Source organism: Amphiura filiformis, chromosome 5, assembly GCF_039555335.1.
Source record: "Amphiura filiformis chromosome 5, Afil_fr2py, whole genome shotgun sequence".
In the NCBI taxonomy this organism is placed as follows: domain Eukaryota; kingdom Metazoa; phylum Echinodermata; class Ophiuroidea; order Amphilepidida; family Amphiuridae; genus Amphiura; species Amphiura filiformis.
Window position 1 is genome coordinate 52240343 of NC_092632.1, and position 23909 is coordinate 52264251.

Consider the following 23909-nt stretch of genomic DNA (forward strand, 5'->3'; position numbering starts at 1 on the left):
TAAACAATCCTTCCCCTGGCACACTTTGGAACAGGTAAACTTTCCTTCCCCTGGCACACTTTGGAACAAGTAAACTTTCCTTCCCCTGGCACACTTTCGAACAAGTAAACTTTCCTTCCCCTGACACACTTTCGAATAAGTAAACTTTCCTTACCCTGGCACACTTTGGAACAAGTAAACTTTCCTTCCCCTGACACACTTTGGAACAAGTAAACATTCCTTCCCCTGGCACACTTTCGAACAAGTAAACTTTCCTTCCCCTGGCACCCTTTCGAACAAGTAAACTTTCCTTCCCCTGGCACACTTTCGAACAAGTAAACTTTCCTTCCCCTGACACACTTTTGAACAAGTAAACTTTCCTTCCCCTGGCACACTTTGGAACAAGTAAACTTTCCTTCCCCTGGCACAATTTGGAACAAGTAAACTTTTCTTCCCCTGGCACACTTTCTAACAAGTATCGTCCCCTGCAATACTGCAAAAGAAGTAAACTCACCTTTCCCTGGGACAGCTTACTGCAAGTAACTCGCTTTTTCCCTGGCACACCTCACAACAAATAAACTCATCTTCGACTTCCCCTGTCACACGTCTAAACAATAAACTTACCTTTCCCTGGCACAGCTCACAACTCACCTTTCTCTGGCAAACCTCCTCACAGCATGTAAACTCACCCTTTACCTGGAACACCTTTCGGCAAGCAAACTCACCTTCTCCTGGCACACTTCTCTAAAAGAAAATGTACCTTCCCCTGATACACTTTTCAGCAATTAAACGTATATTCTCCTGACACATCTCACAACAAGTAAACTTGTTTTCCCCTGACATACTTCTCAACAAGTGAATTTACCCGGATATACTTTCCAACAAGTAAACTTATCTTCTCCTGGCACGTCTCACAGCAAGAAAACTTACCGTTTCCTTGGCACACCACTCGTCAAACAAACTTGCTTTCCCCTGACACACTTATCAACAAGGAAACTTACCTTCCCCTGACACATCTCTCAACAATTAAACTTACCTTTCCCTGACATACTTTCCAACAAGTGAACCTATCTTTCCCTGGTACGTCTCACAGCACGTAAACTCACATTTCTCAGCAAGCAAACTTACCTTCCCCTGACACAATTTCTAAAAAGTAAACTTATCATCCCCTGACACACTTCACAAGAAGTAAACTCACCTTTCCCTGGCACAGCACACAGCAAGTAAACTCGCCTTCCCCTGTCACACTTCTCAACAAGTAAATTTACCTTCCCCTGTCACAACAAGTAAACTTACCTTCCCCTGACAGACTTTCCAACAAGTAAACTTACTTTCCCCTGATACATCTCACAGCAAGTAAACTCACCTTTCCCTGTCATTTATCGGCAAGTAAACTTATTAGCTTCCCTTGCACACTTTCCAACGAGTAAACGTCGTAACTTCCCCTAACACACTTCACAAGAAAACTTACCTTCCACTAGCACACCTCACAACAAGTAAAACTCACCTTTCCCTGGCAAACCTCTTAAGTAAACTCACCTTCCCCTGGCAAACATCACAGCATGTAAACTCACCCTTTACCTGACAAACTTCTCAGCAAGCAAACTCACCTTCCCCTGGCACACTTCTCTAAAAGAAACTTACCCTTTCCCAGATACACTTTCCAACCAGTAAACTTATTTTTCCCTGGCATTACTCTCAACAAGTAAACTTACCTTACCTGGATACACTTTCCAACAAGTAAACTTATCTTCCCCTGGCACGTCTCACAACAAGTAAACTTACCGTTTCCCTGACACAACTCTCGGCAAGCAAACTTGCTTTCCCCTGACACACTTCTCAACAAGGAAACCCAACTTTCCTTGGCACACCTCACAAGTAAACTCACATATCCTGGCAAACCTCACAGCGTGTAAACTCATCCTTTACCTGGCACACCTATCGGCAAGCAAACTCACCTTCCCCAAACTATGTTAACGAACTTCTCAGCAAGAAAATTTACCTTCCCCTAATACACTTTCCAACAAGTAAACTTATCTTCTCCTGGCACGTCTCACAACAAGTAAACTTACCGTTTCCCTGACACACCTCTCGGCAAGCAAACTTGCTTTCCCCTGACACACTTCTCAACAAGGAAACCCAACTTTCCTTGGCACACCTCACAAGTAAACTCACATATCCCTGGCAAACCTCACAGCGTGTAAACTCATCCTTTACCTGGCACACCTATCGGCAAGCAAACTCACCTTCCCCAAACTATGTTAACGCACTTCTCAGCAAGAAAATTTACCTTCCCCTAATACACTTTCCAACAAGTAAACTTATCTTCTCATGGCACGTCTCACAACAAGTAAACTTACCGTTTCCCTGACACACCTCTCGGCTAACAAACTTGCTTTCCCCGGACACACTTCTCAACTAGGAAACTCAACTTTCCTTGGCACACCTCACATGTAAACTCACATTGCCCTGGCAAACTTCACAGCATGTAAACGCACCCTTTACCTGGCACACCTATCGGCAAGCAAACTCACCTTCCCCTGGCACACTTCTCTAAAAGAACATTTACCTTCCCCTGATACACTTTCCAACAATTAAACTTATATTCCCCTGCACATATCTCACACCAAATAAACTTATTTTCCCCTGACATACCTCTCAACTAGTAAACTTACCCGGATACACTTTCCAACAAGTAAACTTTATCTTCTCCTGGCACGTCTCACAGCAAGAAAACTTACCGTTTCCCTGGCTCACCACTCAGCAAACAAACTTGCTTTCCCCTGACACACTTATCAACAAGGACACTTACCTTCCCCTGACACATCTCTCAAGAGGTAAACTTACCTTCCCCTAACACACTTTCCAACAAGTGAACTTACCTCCCCCTGGCACGTAAACTCACATTTCCTTGGCACACCGCTCGGCAAGAAAACTTAACTTCCCCTGACACGTCCCACGGTAAACTCGCTCAGTTCCCTGACACACCTGTCGGCAAGTGAACTTACCTTCCCTGGAGCTCCCTGCACAACACGCCACAACTCACAAGTACACTCGATCACCTTTCCCTGGCACACTTCACAACAAATAAACTCACATTTCCCTGGCACTAGTGAACTCGCCTTTCCTTGGCACACCTTACAGCAAGTAAACTCGCCTTTCCGTGGCACACCTTACAGCAAGTAAACTCGCCTTTCCCTGGCAAACCTCTCGGCAAGGAAACTTACCTCCCATCCCACTAGCACACCTCAGACTGAGCTGGGGGTAAATATCCCAATACCCCCTTCATGTCGCCCCTTTCTGACAGGAGACAACTGACAGCAAAGCCAAAGAATGTGGGGGGAATACATAATGCCCTTTATGCCCAGTGGCGTAACTAGTGGGGGGGCAACGTGCCAGGCGCCACCCTTAGGGGCGCCAAATTGACCAATTCATCATCGATTCTGCGCCCCTCCAAGCGATGAAAGTCAAAATTTTCGCGAGCTTCGCGCTCATTTCAGCACAAAATCAATTGAAAGAACATTTTAAGACCGATATTCAACTTCTAGTAACCAAAATTAATTAGTAGTAGGCCTTTTTTGCAATTGTTACAAGGATTTGGGGTGAGCTGCATTATGTATCCTTAGCCCTAGATGCCCGTTTGTGCCGTCTTTATTTGACAGGGGGCACAGGCGAAAAAGCCTTGGACTTAGTGGGGAATGTCACCATGCCCCGCTTTTCTAGAAAATTGCAGGGTCTGGGGGTAGCTGCCCCCTTTGTACACACCTTCTTGATTAGAATAGAGAGGGGTGGTATAGAGAAGTGTTATTCGGAATTATACAAAAATCGAATATTTCGTGAGACTTTTTTTGATTAACAAATATCTTGTTTTGCCAAAATGAAATACAACTTAATCCTTTATTTAGCACTAATGGACTGATTCTAGTTGAGAAAAATCGCGTTCGTAACGGCAAGTTTGGTAAAAGTTGGCAACCAGCTTTTTTTTTTTAATTTGGTTATGCTGAACTCGAATCTGTTGACCCTCAAAAAGACCCCCAAATGACCCCATAGGATCGCGTAGGGGGCAAAAATTATTTTTATTCCAGTGACACTTTTTCAAACTATTTTTCTGGCCCAAAGGATCCCGGAAATGTAATGTTTGTGCGAGTACGACCTATCGTCAAGAAGTTATGGGGCATAAAAGGTCACAGGTCGATTTGCTTGGTATGTATGGATCGAAAGTCAAAGTTACTCACATTTTCGTAAAAGTTGAGGCAAATTGTTCTCCTAAATAAGATGTTTCAGAAAAAGAATAGTTTGCACTATCTGCGATGTCTAGTTAGCATGTTACACAGCAAAGAGATACATGTATGTAGGATTTCATAGGATTCAATGAAATTTGTATTTATTTGTCATCTATCTTTTGAACTTGACATCGCAGATATAGTAAAAATTAATCTTTCCTGAATCCCTTGAACTTGAGGAACAGTTTGCATCCATTTTTAATTCGGAGTAACTTTAATTTTTCACCCCTGTATAACATACAAATTGACCTTGGACCTGTTGATCCTCATAACTAAATGTCCTACGCGCAAATGTTACATTTTTGTGATCCTTTGAGCCAGATGAATAATTTGACCCATTTTAAAATTAATTTTGAGCATTTTTAATTTGTGTTCCCAAACTGAGCATGTAGGGGGTTTGGGGTTCAAATAGCCTATAGCTTGCACGGGGTTCAAATATAGCTTGGCAGACACAATTTTTAAATTCAGCATTTCCGAATTAACCAATATAATTTGGTTGCCAGCTTTTGGCAAACTTGCCACTTGATGCTTAAATAAGCACATGTTTCCAAAATAGAACCCGTCTATAACTGGTAATCAAAGAAAAAATAATTTATATTTTCACAATTTGGGGGAAAATGAGCCAAAACAACTAGAAATTCATATTTGTTGCTCTACATTAGGAAACGAATTTGGAGAAAACCTTCTGTTAATAAAATACTATGCTGAGCCACCAGCCTGTGTGGCTCATGCTCCAGTAATTTCAGATGATTGAGCTCAGTAATACATCAAAGAATGTCTTCCAATTCATGAAAACAAATAGATAATCAGCTTATCGGATTAAAAGCTTAAAGGGAAGGTCTTGCTGCTCAGCGAGTGTTTGTATTATCAGAAGGTTTTCTCCAAATTCATTCTCTAATGATTTATTGCTAGTTATTGCTAACTAAAAGCTCAGGATTTAACCGTTTCATTTGGTAAAACATGGTATTTTTAAAAACCCAAATAAACAATTGCTGTATTTTCCTGGAATCAGGAGTAGTTTCATTTCATAGCTGATCCCCACCCTCCATGTAGCCTGTAACAAAACCAGAAGTGGGTCAAATAACATTTCAAGCATAGATGAAATGTAATAAAGGCCCATTCAGTAATTTGCTCATCAGGATGATCGTAAGAATCATCAAAATTCAGATTTTGGTACCTTTGTCATTGTCATAGATGTGCTAACATAGCCTGCTAGTAGTACAGTCATAAGCCATGTATTAAAGACAAAATAAGCCATTTTACATGAATCTGTAATTTATAAACTGACAGAATATAATTTTAAGGGATTTATACTAGGGGTGTGAGTGACCTCTATTGAAAAAAGAGGAATTTTGTTCAAAAAAGAGGAACAAAGAGGAAAAAAGAGGAAAATGGGCTGAAAATGAAAGAAAAAGCTAAAATTTTGCCTCAAATAAATTTCCAAAAAAGAGGAATTCAGCTTAAGAGATTTCACACCCCTGTTAATAATACACAATTTGATTAATTTTATACTTTCGCTGGGATCACTGAATGGGACTTCAAGTATTTTAACCCCTACCTCCCTAACTAAACTAGTTTCTTTCATAGGATGCCATTAATCAATTTTTGGGTTGTTCGCTGAAGTGACTGATACCTAATATTACAGTCTGAATTCCATACATCCCCTTTGGAAGACATGACCTTAATCTTCCACACAAGGAGTGAATTACAAATGGGTTACCTGAATGGATGACTTCATTTCTATACACCCTGTGTGAAAGATTAAGATCACGTCTTCCATAGGGGGTGTATGGATTTCAACTGGAATAAGCGTAACTAAAATGAACAAATCAATGAACACATACTTTGCTGGTCCAAGTGCACTATGTCCTGCAATAGGACAAACAGTACAATTTATTTTGTAATATCTTTGCTCTAGGTTATAACACAGAAATCTTTCAAATATAGTAGGATATATTGCTAAGATGTAGTACATGAAGACAGACTAGCATTGACTGAGCACAGCAATGAGAGAACCCTTTCATCCTATACTTACAACCATGATGGCTCTAGTATATGTAACACTGTTCATGCATATAGCCATTATCATTTGATCAGTTTTATACAATGTATCTTTAACTTAAAAGACATAACAATATTATTGATAACTATACCCATTTTTTTCTCAATTTACATGTACCCTCAATCTTAATTCTTCTTGACCTAAATCGTAATGGAGATGCATTCATTCATTTCAATCGGCTGCAAAGCAGGCGACTACAAAGTTTCTCCATGTACTACGATTTGAAGCCAGACTTTAACCCTTTCTTTGGGAAGCATGTCCCATTCTACTCAAGTGTTACATATCCTAGATACCATTTCCATCATAACAAACCCCAAATGCCACTTTGTTAAAAAACATCTATTTTGATTATCCAATCAATCTCATTTTACACCTGCAACTCATCTACTTTCAACTTTCTTGAACAAACTACACTGGTGAAAGCATTTTCGTAGACAATGGAAGTGCGTATAATATATATAAATTTTGGCAGGGTTTAAATTGTGCATAGCAGAGACTTCATATAAAAAGGCCTCAGTTTGGGACTACTAAAATCCCAAAGAAGACATCCAAACAAGATTTCTTGGAAGTTTCTTCCAAAAAGGTTTGAGGAATGATCAGTTTTGACCTGCATGAATTGTTCGCTTTGAGTATCAATCGACTCTTTAACATCCATAAAATGGATTTATCACAGCAGGTCCAATACACTTGGGATGTGACGTTTTGTAACACAGTTTAAGGTCCATAGAGGGCCTTTCAACATACACAAAATACATTACAGTCTACATGTACATTGAAATTTCAAAATTTGTTGCACTATTCTGTGGAACTGGGAACAACAGATTATTTCAGCATTGATTGGGCTATTCCATCTAAAATTCACACTATCACTGTGCAAAATTTTGGAAATATCTTCCACAGGGGAGTATTAATTTCAAATGTAATGAACACATTAGGCAGCTCCATTTGAATTTCATACATCCTCTGAGTAAGCTTCAACCACATATCTTACAGAGGGAGGGTGAGTTTCAAATAGAGTTAGTTAATGTGCTAATTTCATTTGAAATTCATACTCTCCTCGGAAGACATTTCCAAAATCATCCACAAGTGGAGTGTAGATAGATTAACACATTTCAAGATCTAGAAAAAAGGATAATTCATGTGATACACATGACTGACGTTTGAAAATAAGACATATTTGACTGAGGTTATAACATGTATCAACAAAACAACTGTATGTAGTGCCATAAAATCAAAATTCATGTTACAAATGATCACCGCACTTAAAGCCAAATAAATAAGTATTCTACTCATATGCTACTTTTACACATGGAAATAAGAGAATTCTCTTATTTCCATGTTTTACAGTATCCTTCACCAAAGATTGCATTGTCTTGTATAATCCATACTACTATACACTGTACAATCCACAGCCTTCAAAGTGTGATATACATATTACATCAGACCACAATTTTTTGACTGAAGCATACTTGTACACTTGTAAATTAACCTTAGAATGTGCTGGGTATAAAAACTCATACTCCATTAAATGAAGTCAATGTTTTGTCTATCACTAGTGAATAGATGCCACTGAACTGTCATTGCAAATGATACTATTAGTGTCACCAACTGGAATACAGATAGAAATACTCAATCTGAAACCTATGGTGGAAAATGTCCATATTAGGCATGATTTCCAGCTCAGCAGTACACACTGGTAGATTTGATTGGCATGATTTGTAGCTTATTACATAGGCCCTCTTTCATTATGAGAATACAATACATTACATGTATGTGGCGTCAATGTGGATAAGATTTACAACCAACCCTTTGTGACTTCTGTAGCTCAAACATGAAATTGCCCTTATAGAGGCCGTCAGCCTTTCGCCATCTTGTGGGTACAAATGATCTGTGTGTTCATGCGTCGGACATTACGCGCAGGGCGCAGCTTGCTACGCAGCTGTCATCGCGCATGAACACGGTGATTTTGCTGCTCATGCATGGAGATCGAACGACCATCTCAGCGTGTACCCACAAGATGGCGGCATATGACGTCACACTGATGGCCTCTATTGATATAGTTTAACCACTCCTGTTTGATGCACTACAAGTAGAGTATCAAGATTATTTTCCTAGAATTAAGACAATACAGCAGAAGTAGATGTCAATCTTTGAGAATCCGAATACGCCCTCTATCCCACTGACAAAATGACTTACATAAATGGTAAATAAATAGGTCCTGTTAAATAAAGCAGTTTTTGTTTTGTTTTTGGTTGTTAGGTTTTGACATCATCTTTCAATTCTTAGCTAAACTCTACTTGTTGCAAATTCCAATGCTCATTGTTTTTTCACATAATATAGAGGGAATAAAATAAAAATGTTACAGATTAGTTGGTAAAGGTACTATTTGCAGCAATATTTGCACTCATAAATATCAAATACTCTGCCAACACAATCAAGCAAAACTAGTTACTTTTTGCTGAAAATTGATATAATCCAAAGAAGGATTTCATTTGTGTTTAACTTCTTGTGCACAGAAATATTTGATTATTGCGGCTGTCTGCAATATACTCTAACACAGAAATTGTATTTTTACGTAATTTACTTCTACAATGTAATTTTCTTTATAAATTATTACAAATGGACAAGAATATTTAAGCGGAAAGTGCAAAATTTAATTGTTCCACAAACGACTCATTTTGCTTCATTGTGTCATACATTATGTAAATAAAATTGTTTATTTTCAGTGGAAAAAAGTACTCCAAAAATGTCCTGCATTATTACACACATCTAAACAATGATCAAATAGAAACACAAATGGCGGGGTTTTAATTTGAAACTGTTACCTGCTTCATTGACTGACTGCAATTCAGCATACCAGATGTAGATGGCATATGTATTGACGCAGATATCACTTGATTTTGTAAGACCATTTTGCAATTGTAAGAAAGAATGGGACCAAAATAAAATAGATATTGATGGATATACATCAGAATATGTGCACTCTATCGTAGTCTATCAGTGGGTTTTGTGCTAGTTTTGTGTACCTATGATTCTTCATGATCAAAATACAACTTAACCACATAATTGACCTTTTAACAAGGGGTACTGGTATAATACCAATCCATATGCCATCGCCATCAGGTATCCGCCGGTATCAAGTTTTTATCATTTTTATTTTCAAAAGGTTTATTGCTGAAAGACTACACAACAAAATACAAGAGTTGATCAAATTTGGTACATGCTTGCACCAGCCTCTTTGGAATTCAGTATAATCACAGTAATACAGTGGGTGGGACCCAACCAGCTAGCCCAGCATACATACCCACTTGGTGGTATTTTCACTACATAAAAAGTCTACTTCTGATACTTAACCTACCCACCCGACCCACCCACCACTGACTTTCAAAGCACCATAAACAAGTACATTCAATAATTCAATTTTTTTTAAATCTGCTGTACAATGCACACCTAATCACTAAATATATGTGTTAGTAATAATACATTTTAAGAAGAAAATAAGTTAGCACAAACTCTATTCTGACTAACAGCAGTTGGTGCTTGTAGCTAATAATACTTGGTTATATATCAACATACAAATTCTTAAGGTTTCATAACATATTAGGACATAGTGCTGAAGTCTGGTTACTTTATATCGGAAAAGTACTACTATCTACCTGTATTTCAATTGTTTTCAAAATAAATGCACATTTTTGTAAGAAATTGCAACTTCAACATGGTTGGGATAATACACTTTGAAACCATTAAAATGTTACATTACAGAAGGTATTGTGAAGTAGTCAAATCCACAATGTATATTATATTATACTCAAGATTACTTCATTTTGCTGAAATGAAGTTTCAGAACTGAAAATCACCTGTTTTCAAACAACACTAAGTGAAATAAATTAGACGGGTATAATAATTAATAACTGAATGAACCACAAACTTTACAAAGCACAATATAAATTTACTTGTCATTTGTAATACTTCAACAAGAAAAAAAAATTGACAACAATAGAGTGACTAAAAGGTACTACATAGTTATCGTAAATCATTGTATAATTGATACAGCAAGGGTTTTTAGTTTTCTTTCAGTTTCACCTCACTTGAACACACCATTTGACATGACACATTTCCTCTCAACACTTCTAAATAACATAAAGTGTTTTACATATTAGGTTTGAACATTTCACAATTTCATGCATACACCTATTACAAGTATAATAAAAAATAAACACTGTTTTTGTAACAAATTTATAAATGCTATGGCAAGTTTGACATCACAGTCAAGCGTGGTCTGAAAGAAAGGCTAAAAACCCCTGGAATACTGTTTACCAATATTTATTTGGAAAAAATGCATAAAATCATCACCATATAAGATTATTTACACATGCATTATATCATATTTATGCAATATCATAACATACCCCACAGGATGCAAAAACATGGATTATTATAAATAATATGCAAGAACATTGTACGAAAGTCAAGATAAATTTAATTTGTTCAGTGGCTGAAGAAAACAAGGAAGTTTTGAATATAAAGTACACTTGAGACAAACAAATCCTATGAAAGACCCCTTAGCCAGTTGTATAATTATGGTAGGGCTATTCCAGTTGAAATCCATACCATACACCACCTATGGAATACATGACCTTAATCTTACATACAGGGAGTGTAGACTTCAAATGGAATCACCCATTCAGGCAACCCCTTCTGAAATTTATGTACACTGTGTGTGTGTGGGAGAGTAAGGTCATGTCTTCCACAGGGGGTGTAAGGATTTCATCTGGAATACCCCATGGTGCAGTTATCTTTAAAGCATGCTTTTACAAAACAAAACATACACAAACTGCCACAAAAAGACAGCTACATATTTGAAATTTGGTGAATTATGATAAATGTACATATTCTATCTGTTCTTTATTATTTTGACAAATCTAATATCTATGTATTCTTTCTTTTTCACATAATCATGAACCACTCATAATTCTTACACAACAGCTGATTAATAATATATATATATATGTATATATACAGGAATTCACTCATGTGCAGTTTAAGAACCAGAATGTCAAAATATTCAGTAATATTTGGTCGGAAGTTACCCTCCCTACTGTTTGGTATCAAATAAATTGCAGTTTCTCAACAGGTTTTTATAATGCATTGAGGTACATTCATTGTCTTTATTAAATATTGATCCAATTTAGTGAGAGAGTAACAATTTGGTATGCTGAATTGCAGCATGAGACTTTGATTGCTTATCGGACGGAAAAGAAATCATCTTATATGGTGCCCTGGTAAGATTGCACATGTTCAGGATGTTTAACATGGGCTAATAATAATCCATTTAAAGGTCCACGCTCCTCCTGTGAAAAAGTTTGGAAGTATCTACTGCAGGGGGAGATGAATTGCCTGATGTGTTCATTCTATTTAAAATTCATACTCCCTCTGTGGCAGATATTTCCGACATCTTTCACTGGGATAGTGTGGATTTTAAATGGAATAGCCCAAAGCAGTAGCTGATTCTGCCATCAGTGGGGTTATAGTCATGCAACCTGATGTAGTTAATGATGACGACATTGATAACAATAATGATGACAATGATTTGAAGGGCAATGGTATAGCCCTTTTTCATATGAAGCAGACAATCTGATGTATACTTGATTTTGGAACTGAAGTTTATATTCCCAATCCCTTGATTTTGGTTGGTTTATATTTGTTGAAACTGAAAATGTGAATATTTATTAACCAGTTTAAATACTTTTTACTGTTTACCACCATATATATAATTCTTCTTTTACTATGATTATCTGTTTGACGAAACTGATTAACAATTGCTTTGTTAAATTGCACCACACATATCAAGAAATTTTGAGCTACACTAGATATAATTTCCCAATCCTGTCAACCATTCATTTACCTTGAGGTAATTAAGTTCAAATCAGCTGAATAAGAAAATACTTTTCTTTGTCATTAAAATTGATGTGAAATTGTACTCAAACACTGGCTAGGATTTTATTATTCTAGAACAAAATTGTAGCAAAGTATTTATAATTATTTTCAAATTAACAATGTGGATTATGGAAAACAGTCTGCACAATGAGAGAGCCCATATGCTAGACCACACAAAACTTACCCAAGCATTGGTACGCCGTCTTTAATTACAATGGCCTAATATGGAGCCAAGCTTGTCTCCAAAATGAGCGATCATTTAAACAAACAAACATCCCATTAATCATAATTAGGCATCATTCAGGGATATGGCTCCATACAAGCACAGTACCCTTCTCAGCCTACTTCTCTAGAATACCATTGCATCCAGAATTACCACACACTTTTGTCATTTTTTACCCATCCTACATTTGTATTCACCAGCAAGTTCATATTTCCATTGAACATTCACTCTTGTGCAGTCTCTTTACTTTCCAAATTATGCTGAAAACCTATTTTCACTCCCTTCAGTTACTCTCAGATTAAGTCCAGAAGTCTAAAATAAAAAAAGTCCCTGACATCAAAACTCCCTGACTTTTCCCTGACCTTTGGATATCCACAATTACAACTGTAACTATGTCCAGTTATTACTCTGTTAATATTATCTTAACTAAAATGCAATCAATGGATAAGTACTTAATGTGATATATAAAAAGAGTACAGTTTCTACAAACTCTGCTTTGAAGCCATATTGTAACATTTGCCGAGGAGAACGCCCTCAAATTCTGTTTTTTACATGATTGTAATGTACTTTAGTAAACTAATATAACCTGCAAAAATCATGGCTTTAGGTGCTGCAGTAGTGACAAAATCCAAGATTTTGAATAAAACATATGAAAGGATGTTTAATTATTAGGATGGAAATATTAGTCCAACATATATGATATGTGATGTTCATGACATAGTATGTACATGGCATGCAGGACGATCATTACACCGACTCGAGTCACGTTTGAAGGAGTGGCTCACATTGGTGACATATGCACTGTTATTAAATAGAGATTTGCATTGCCCCACCTGTTCGGGCCTAAATTAAAAGAGGACATATCTGACAGTAAAACCTAACATTTTGTGAAAAAAATTTACAACTCTATTTCTTATGGAAATGTTACAATATGGCTTTAAGACATAAAGCACCATATAAGAGACAAAAGTAAATATGACAATATGTTTAAGGCTAGGGTCACATGAGTTTCCCCTCCCAGGATCCCACTGATTATGATTGTGTAAATGGCATATATGACATGATTAGCCCTTAAATAATCTCACAAATTCATTGTGGCCTAACATGATCATTTTATCAACTTATAAGCCTATGAATGGATCATGTTATAAATCTCCAATGAATAATGCCAATTTTAATCACTGGGTCACTTGAAGCATGATGTGCCTGCAATTTGTTGATAGCATGTATGAGCATGAACTTCAATGCAGCACCACAGCCTTATGATCTCATGTAATAATAGGAAGTTTACATTATGATCATGCCTTATTACTATTAGGTAAATTACAAAGAAAACTAAATGTGAGTGTGACCAAGGTCTACAAAATGTACTATTTAATTTGTTGTCAACTAGTTTGCATCAAAAGAGAACAAAAAAAATCCAAGAGAAGTTCTTATCTGGACCAAATGGATAATTATCACAACTTACTGACAAAAGTAAAAAAAAATGCCTCCATTAATATCCTGGGAAACTAGTGCAATTTTGAAATTTACAATGCTCAACATTTGGATGGAAATTCAACACAGTGCTCTATCTACACAAGTGCAGGAATATTGCCATAGACAAAAAGTGTATACATAAACAGAGTATTTGATACTTTACATTTTTGTTGAGAAATATATATTATATATACACAACTATATGATTGTCTCTTTCTAGCGTTTTATTGAAAGGCAACCAGTTGCCATCATGAATTTAACTTTTTTTTTTCTTCAGTGTAACTCACAAGAAAGAATGTAAGATAGAGTACTGATTACACAGGGAAGATTTCATTATCCTAACTTTTATCAAGAAAATAATCTAAATCATGATCACTCTAGAGAGCGCACCACCATTAGACGCGCCATTGAAATACACAGGGAAAGACGCACTTTTGGATCGCGCTCAGCAGTTCAAAAACGTAACTCAGCTATCAAGTTTGGTATCAAATTAAAGCTAATCATGTATAGAATATTATTCTTTTAACAGAACATATTGGTGACCATCTACTTTTTTTTGCTATTTTGCATAAAGAAAAAGTGTGTAAATTTAATCTTAAAAATCACTCAATTTTGAAACCGGACATTGTCCAAATTCGCGCCAAAACTCCATCTCTGAAATAAAACATCGGGACTTTTTCTCATATTTAGTCATGTAGACACTTGTCGGAAGCAAATGAGCTGAAAATGTGCAAATTTTGACTATACGTTTTGAAAATAAAGCTGCAACAAGCTCAAATAAGCGGTGGACTATTTTAACCGAATTTCACTGGTACATAAATCGTGGAGTGATTTGGTGGTGCGCCCTCTTATAAACGTCAATAGTTATCAAAATCCAATTTTGTACTTTTTAAGGTAAACTAGAGACAGTTTCTAGTCATTTTGAAAGATTTCATCCCTCTGCGACATTCCGTTCGGAAGAAATGATGTTCCAAAAATCAGCTCGAGTCACCAAAAGACCCAAATTTCAGCATGTTCATCAACACGCAGGGTTTTGCAGATGTTGGACAGAAAATTGAATGTTTGATGCCAAAAGATACTTTTTAATTTTAATTTTTTAGTTGTGAAAAGTACAAAATGTGTGTATTCATGTTTTGAATATCTTCAATATAGGCCTATTTACATAATTATGTCAAAGTACCCCCCCCCCCTCCTCTTTCCCTGTCTTCAAAACAAGGCCTACTGATATTGGCAATTGAAGCAAAAATACAAATTTTTATGCGTTATTCTGATCTGGTATAAATCTACAGCAAAAACACTCACGAAAGTGATTTTTCATGCTTTTCTTAACGTCACAGACTTGTATTTTTTGGATGAATTAAAAAAAATCCTAAAATTAATCACAAAAGTCATTTAAAGCGTTTGCGAATGAAATAAAATGATTTATTAAAACTTCCGCCCTTTTTTTTCTATGCGCTTTTTGTACAGAAGCGTACACCTAACACACATTGAAAGCCTTTTATAAGAGAGCGACCACCATTAGACGCGCCATTGAAATACACAGGGAAAGAGCGCACTTTTGGATCGCGCTCAGCAGTTCAAAAACGTAACTCAGCTATCAAGTTTGGTATCAAATTAAAGCTAATCATGTATAGAATATTATTCTTTTAACAGAACATATTGGTGACCATCTACTTTTTTTGCTATTTTGCCGCAAAGAAAAAGTGTGTAAATTTAATCTTAAAAATCACTCAATTTTGAAACCGGACATTGTCCAAATTCGCGCCAAAACTCCATCTCTGAAATAAAACATCGGGACTTTTTCTCATATTTCGTCATGTAGACACTTGTCGGAAGCAAATGAGCTGAAAATGTGCAAATTTTGACTATACGTTTTGAAAATAAAGCTGCAACAAGCTCAAATAAGCGGTGGACTATTTTAACCGAATTTCACTGGTACATAAATCGTGGAGTGATTTGGTGGTGCGCCCTCTTATAAACGTCAATAGTTATCAAAATCCAATTTTGTGTACTTTTTAAGGTAAACTAGAGACAGTTTCTAGTTATTTTGAAAGATTTCATCCCTCTGCGACATTCCGTTCGGAAGAAATGATGTTCCAAAAATCAGCTCGGAGTCACCAAAAGACCCAAATTTCAGCATGTTCATCAACACGCAGGTTTTTGCAGATGTTGGACAGAAAATTGAATGTTTGATGCCAAAAGATACTTTTTAATTTTAATTTTTTAGTTGTGAAAAGTACAAAATGTGTGTATTCATGTTTTGAATATCTTCAATATAGGCCTATTTACATAATTATGTCAAAGTACCCCCCCCCCCCCCTCCTCTTTCCCTGTCTTCAAAACAAGGCCTACTGATATTGGCAATTGAAGCAAAAATACAAATTTTATGCGTTATTCTGATCTGGTATAAATCTACAGCAAAAACACTCACGAAAGTGATTTTTCATGCTTTTCTTAACGTCACAGACTTGTATTTTTTGGATGAATTAAAAAAAAAATCCTAAAATTAATCACAAAAGTCATTTAAAGCGTTTGCGAATGAAATAAAATGATTTATTAAAACTTCCGCCCTTTTTCTATGCGCTTTTTGTACAGAAGCGCGTACACCCCAAAACAACACACATTGAAAGCCTTTTATAAGAGAGCGCACCACCATTAGACGCGCCATTGAAATACACAGGAAAGACGCACTTTTGGATCGCGCTCAGCAGTTCAAAAGCGTAACTCAGCTATCAAGTTTGGTATCAAATTAAAGCTAATCATGTATAGAATATTATTCTTTTAACAGAACATATTGGTGACCATCTACTTTTTTGCTATTTTGCCGCAAAGAAAAAGTGTGTAAATTTAATCTTAAAAATCACTCAATTTTGAAACCGGACATTGTCCAAATTAGCGCCAAAACTCCATCTCTGAAATAAAACATCGGGACTTTTTCTCATATTTACGTCATGTAGACACTTGTCGGAAGCAAATGAGCTGAAAATGTGCAAATTTTGACTATACGTTTTGAAAATAAAGCTGCAACAAGCTCAAATAAGCGGTGGACTATTTTAACCGAATTTCACTGGTACATAAATCGTGGAGTGATTTGGTGGTGCGCCCTCTTATAAACGTCAATAGTTATCAAAATCCAATTTTGTACTTTTTAAGGTAAACTAGAGACAGTTTCTAGTCATTTTGAAAGATTTCATCCCTCTGCGACATTCCGTTCGGAAGAAATGATGTTCCAAAAATCAGCTCGGAGTCACCAAAAGACCCAAATTTCAGCATGTTCATCAACACGCAGGGTTTTGCAGATGTTGGACAGAAAATTGAATGTTTGATGCCAAAAGATACTTTTTAATTTTAATTTTTTAGTTGTAAAAAGTACAAAATGTGTGTATTCATGTTTTGAATATCTTCAATATAGGCCTATTTACATAATTATGTCAAAGTACCCCCCCCCCCCTCCTCTTTCCCTGTCTTCAAAACAAGGCCTACTGATATTGGCAATTGAAGCAAAAATACAAATTTTTATGCGTTATTCTGATCTGGTATAAATCTACAGCAAAAACACTCACGAAAGTGATTTTTCATGCTTTTCTTAACGTCACAGACTTGTATTTTTTGGATGAATTAAAAAAAAATCCTAAAATTAATCACAAAAGTCATTTAAAGCGATTGCGAATGAAATAAAATGATTTATTAAAACTTCCGCCCTTTTTCTATGCGCTTTTTGTACAGAAGCGCGTACACCCCCAACACACATTGAAAGCCTTTTATAAGAGAGCGCACCACCATTAGACGCGCCATTGAAATACACAGGGAAAGACGCACTTTTGGATCGCTCTCAGCAGTTCAAAAAGCGTAACTCAGCTATCAAGTTTGGTATCAAATTAAAGCTAATCATGTATAGAATATTATTCTTTTAACAGAACATATTGGTGACCATCTACTTTTTTTTTTTATTTTGCGCAAAGAAAAAGTGTGTAAATTTAATCTTAAAAAATCACTCAATTTTCGAAACCGGACATTGTCCAAATTCGCGCCAAAACTCCATCTCTGAAATAAAACATCGGGACTTTTTCTCATATTTCGTCATGTAGACACTTGTCGGAAGCAAATGAGCTGAAAATGTGCAAATTTTGACTATACGTTTTGAAAATAAAGCTGCAACAAGCTCAAATAAGCGGTGGACTATTTTAACCGAATTTCACTGGTACATAAATCGTGGAGTGATTTGGTGGTGCGCCCTCTCTATAGGCTATAGTCCTAGTGTTGGGATATACACATTAGTGTTGGGCAATAAGATTAATTCTAATTCAGAGATTCAGAAACTGATTGGCTTACCTTTTATAAGTTAATTTATACAATGTGGGTTCTACACTGCTCAGGGATGGAAGCCAAAGGAGGGTAATGGAGACAACATTCTGTTTTCCCATAACCATGGGGTGAAACTTCTACCAGGCAAGTGATTCTGCCAAGATGTCTCATTGAATAAGACTAGACAACAAGCTATGCTGATCCGAAGGTCCCAGGTTCAAATCCTGGATGGTCAGGGAAATTTTTTCACTGGCTGTCATTTATGTATGTGTTGACTTTTGTTAAAAACCTTTCTCATAAGCTCTGTTGTGTTTCCTTGTCATTCATGAAGGAAAAGGTATTATTTCCAAACTTCATTTTTTTTTGGATTACTTATTTACTACATGTGTAAGTTATGCAAAATTCTGTCAACACCAGCATTATTACATTTGAAAATGGTGGCAACACTTTTGAAAATGTTAAACATTCACATTACATGTTACCCTTAGCAAAAAACATCATTTTGGTCCCTGCAGTACCTTGCAAGCCAATACAGCTGGTTTCACAAAGCGTGAGAAATGGGCTACAGTCCAAATGCTATGGTATAATTCCATCCCTGATTTCAGTGCATTTATAAAATGGGCCATGTTCAAGACCAAGCCACTGGGTATCTATAGGTATTGAGGAGGAAATTTGATGATCCTTATTTAATATTTCGATACAAATACATGTATTCCTACATCCTACTGGTCTATAACAATAAACATGTATAATACAAAACCAAGGTAAACTTATCATAAGATTGGTCTACAAACGAGAGTGGCATATAAAATCAAAGCACTTCATTCCATCGATGGGGGCAGCCATGTTGTAGCATCAATTGCCAATTATTTCTATGCCATAAACACCTGTCTAAATATGGTGCAATGAACAGAGGCACTTGAATCTCTAAACGCTGATTTATGAGCTTCACTTGGTTAAGCACCAAATGTGGAGATAGACTGACAAAGTAGTCTCCTTGGAGTAATGAAAACGACGGATTTGGTTGAACTAATCAGCTGTTCTTGTGTAGCTTTACTGTCATCTAGGAAGTATGCATTTATTTCATCAATAAAGATAGTTTTTGGTAAATATTTCATAAACATAAAGAAAATTAATTTGAAATGAAAATATAGTATAACAAATTTTCAGTTCGGAAAGTCTAAACTAAAATGGTACTTTCATGGAACAAATTTGTTTTTCATTGAATTAATGTCTGAAAAACTAAAAGTTCACACTTTCATTCTGTGTAAGTGTGTGAGAAATCTTGCTAGTTCCAATGCAAGTATAAATGCAATAATGCTTACAATTAATTTCTACTCTTTATAGCATGCCATCTAAGTAAATATTACTAATATAACTATATGGCAAGCAACTAGTATCATTTGTTCAATCGTCTTATTAATGTTATACAAAGTGACGAATAAAATGGCAAGCTATAAATACAACAGAGTTGTAATAACGACCTTGTTGCATATTTCTATTGGCACCAAATGGAAAAACTTTGGCAAACTATAGACCAAGTTTTTTTTCTTTATACAAAATATTAATATTTCAAGGTCTACATATTATCATCATTCACAGTAAGTTATTTTAGCAACATACCATGGGACCTTTAGACACACACTTGATATACAAATACATAATAAGCATATTAATTGACCAGTATATACCTACACAAAGGCTTCGCCCATCCACTTACGACATGTCATGTATGATCAGGATTTCATTCAAAAAAATCATTGAACTTACATGAAACTTTTTTGTGTTTTTGTAAAATTTTGCAAATCTTCCATTCAAAGTATAAGGCATAATTAATCCATTTGAACCTGTTTTTCAAAATTACCAAGTTTTTTTTGTTAATTATGTTAATAGGGACACTTCATCTTGTCATAACTAAGCAAGTGAAGTTATAAAATGGAAAGGTTTGTACATAAATATTTTCAATGAAATACTAGAAATTCAAAGAAAATTTACCCTTCTTCTACCATATTTTCTGAACTCCTGCAACATGATCATAATTGTGGCTCCACCTTTGTGCGTATATACATGTATTCTGGTCTTTACAAGCACACACTAATAGCCCTGATGAGTTCCCTTACTTTGAATTAATATCCTTAAATAATTCAAAACATTCCGATAATATACACTTTGCACATTTTTTCTAGACTAAGAATTATACATCAGCTCATTAGGCAATGCAAGATCAATACACCAATTTTGATTGTTAGCGCAAAAAAATAATCTATTAATATTACTAATGCAAAACATCTGCTCCAGGCTGCAGTTGTAAAATTAAAACATAAATTAAGGCTGTTGTTGGCATTAAGGTGTCGTTTTTAGCTATGTCGTATTATTACAACCTTTGGTTTTATTCATATTTAAATATTGGCAGACAATGTGAAAATTGCATAACAATTTAATAATTAATAATAATAGAACTGCAGCCCGAGCATGTATATGATTGACATACAACAGGTGGGTATTCATCACTATAATTTTCAATATTCTCACATTTGTACACAGTTCTTAAAGAAATCAACATGACATCAATCACTTTCTACATAGTATCAAAGTAAATTGAAATCTGTAACAATTTAATTTTTGGTCACATGTTATTATTTTGAAAAAAGAACTAAAATATAACTGAAAAACGTCCAGACTGTGTAAAAAATGAGAGTATTTGAAAGATGTGATGACAAAGAGAGGCACTTAAACTCTACAGCTCACAACAATTCCACTATAATTTCATATGAAAACTTTACACAAAATACACACACATAATACATGCAAAAAGAAGCCAATTCATAACAACAGTTTTTTCTTTTTGCTGTTAAGTATTGAAAAACAAACAAAACATCCAGCATAGTTAAGTACCAATTAATATTGCATTATCATCTCGTGCTTCATATATGCAGCACATATCTGTAAGTTTACTGACATAATGTATAAATTTGTAATTAATTCAGATTAAATTAAAGCGATTTAGACCAATCACCAACAGGCAAAGTCCCAACATCACCCCGTTAATGAGGGCCAATCATTCCATGAAGTGCAAGAGAGGAAGCTGCCTCACACATACTGCATATTTTTATGGTCTTTTGCATTTGCTAAGACGAGCAACACGCTAACACTACGGTGACTGGTTAAACAAGTACGATCAAACAATCAACCCTCATGAATATGCAAGAATTCTCAGCATATATAGCACATGGGCTTTGCCTGTTGGTGAATAATCTGTATATTTTTTGTCTCTAACCTACCAAGAAAGAAGAATTGCTTAACCCCATGGGCACTACCAGTCAAATTATCAGCTTCTTAGAACTGCCGTATCTTGATTGGTTACGAAGAGGGTGTCATGTATTGAGCCAATCAAGAGATATATGGTAAGAATATTCAGCAGGACTGAAGGGGAGTGGACTAAACTTACAATTGCTAATAGATCTATTAATGTTTTATTTGATTGGTTATGCAGATCATTTTATCGTGTCCTCTCCACACAAGTGTTGACTGCAGACAAGTTTCAAATTTTCTTTAAAAATTCAAAAATTTCAGAATTGGTCATTTTCATGACTATATTTGGAATCAGCATGGAAAATACCTTAAAATGAGTACAAACAAGCCTAGTATTAGTTCAGTAGTTCTTGAGATAGCTCTTGATAATATTTTGAGAAAATACTACAACCTATGGCTAGCATACAGAGCATTAATCCAGGGGCAGTCTAAGAAAGGCAGCAGTGTCCACAGGGTTAATGCAAATTACTAGTACACCTGCCCCATAAATTCATGTCAATAAACTCAACAGAAAATCACAAAGCAGGTCCATTTTGTACATATGTAGCAAAAACACATAAACACACAAGTTATGGGAATGCACTTAATTTGGATAAATGATAAAAATAATATCTTAAACAGCACTGACATGTACAAACAAATACACACATACATGTATACTACAACCCTGTATTATTATGAGTTGGGAACCAAGTTGAGGATATCAACAGTTTGGAACATTTTGTCTGTATAAATAAATTGCTTGCAAACATACATGTTGTTTTTTAAATATAATTCTACGCAAACAACATGGGAATACTTTTGAGTAACACTTCACACTAAGTTTTAAACCAAGAAATACTTGCCTCAGTGAATGTTTGTTGTTGCTGTAGTTGTACCCAATGATGTAATATCACAAGTGTAAGTGTGTAAGCATGCACATTGCTCCCTGTTCCTATGTATCTAAAATTACAATTACGGCTGAAAGCAATGACCACATTAAATTGGCAAGCTCCATAATGTAGTGTTTAAATTTAGCAAAGATACAGTGCAGCGATGTATTGCACGTTATATGGACAATCCAGTCATCTGCGCAAAGGTGTACTTATAAATTGCATTAACAAAGCTTCTATTTAAATAACTGATTAAAAGCCCATGGTGACTTTAAGAAAGAGAAAAAAAGGAAAGAAAGAAAGAAAGAAAGAAAGAAAGAAGAAAGAAAGAAAGAAAGAAAGAAAGAAAGAAAGAAAGAAAGAAAGAAAGAAAGAAAGAAAGAAAGAAAGAAAGAAAGAAAGAAAGAAAAAGAAAGAAAGAAAGAAAGAAAGAAAGAAAGAAAGAAAGAAAAGAAGGAAGGAAGGGATATATATGACAGAGAGTAGGCAAGAAAAGAGAAAGAAAAATTGAGAATTCCAATACACTTTCAATTTCTTAAACAATGTATGGGAGGGTTAGTAATAAAAAAAAATTGCAACAAAATTTTAAGTACATGTAAAAACTGAGGCAACATTTCCTTGGTCTAATGTTAGTAATGACGCACTTTGGTTACAGTACTGTACTAGCAAAAAACTTTCAGAAGAAAGCAAGGCACAAACTAGTTCTACTACAACTCGTAATATTGTGGAAGAGGTATTGATAATATTAGAAAGCTTTGTCTTCATAATTGTGAATACAACATGATTAATACAGTGGAATGTTTAACTACATTGTTAACATTCTTTTATTTATTTTTCTTTTAATAAGCTTATTATATCTCTGAGTAATATGTACTTGTTAGATACAAATGCCCAGGAATATATACACATTATACTTATACAGTTGCAACACTGACATATGTTGAGATGTTGAGAAATTGCTGTGTTAACAAATGTATCTGATATTGAGCTGTACAAATACAATCAGCATTAATTACTGGTTCAGAAAATTATTGACCAAATTGCACACACATTCGCTTGATTGGGTTATTCCATTTAAAATCCACACTACCCCTGTGGAAGAAGTTGGAAATATCTTCCACTGGGGGAGTATGAAATTCAAATGGAATGAACACATTAGGTAGTTCCATTTGAACTTCATATACCCTCTGAAAGATTCAACCCGAATCTTCAACAACAGGAGGCGAGTTTCAAATAAAGCTGGTTATAATGTGCTAATTCCATTTGAAATTCATAAGATATTTCCAAAATATTCCACAGGGGGACATCTCCCACAGGGTGTGTAGACATTAAATGGATTAGCTCATTTGGTCGCCTAGCAGCTGAGCTGAATAATAAAATCGTTGTCATGATTCCACATAAACAAAGATTATTAAAACTAAGGCAAAAAATACTGCTTGTTCTAATCTCTTCTCAAA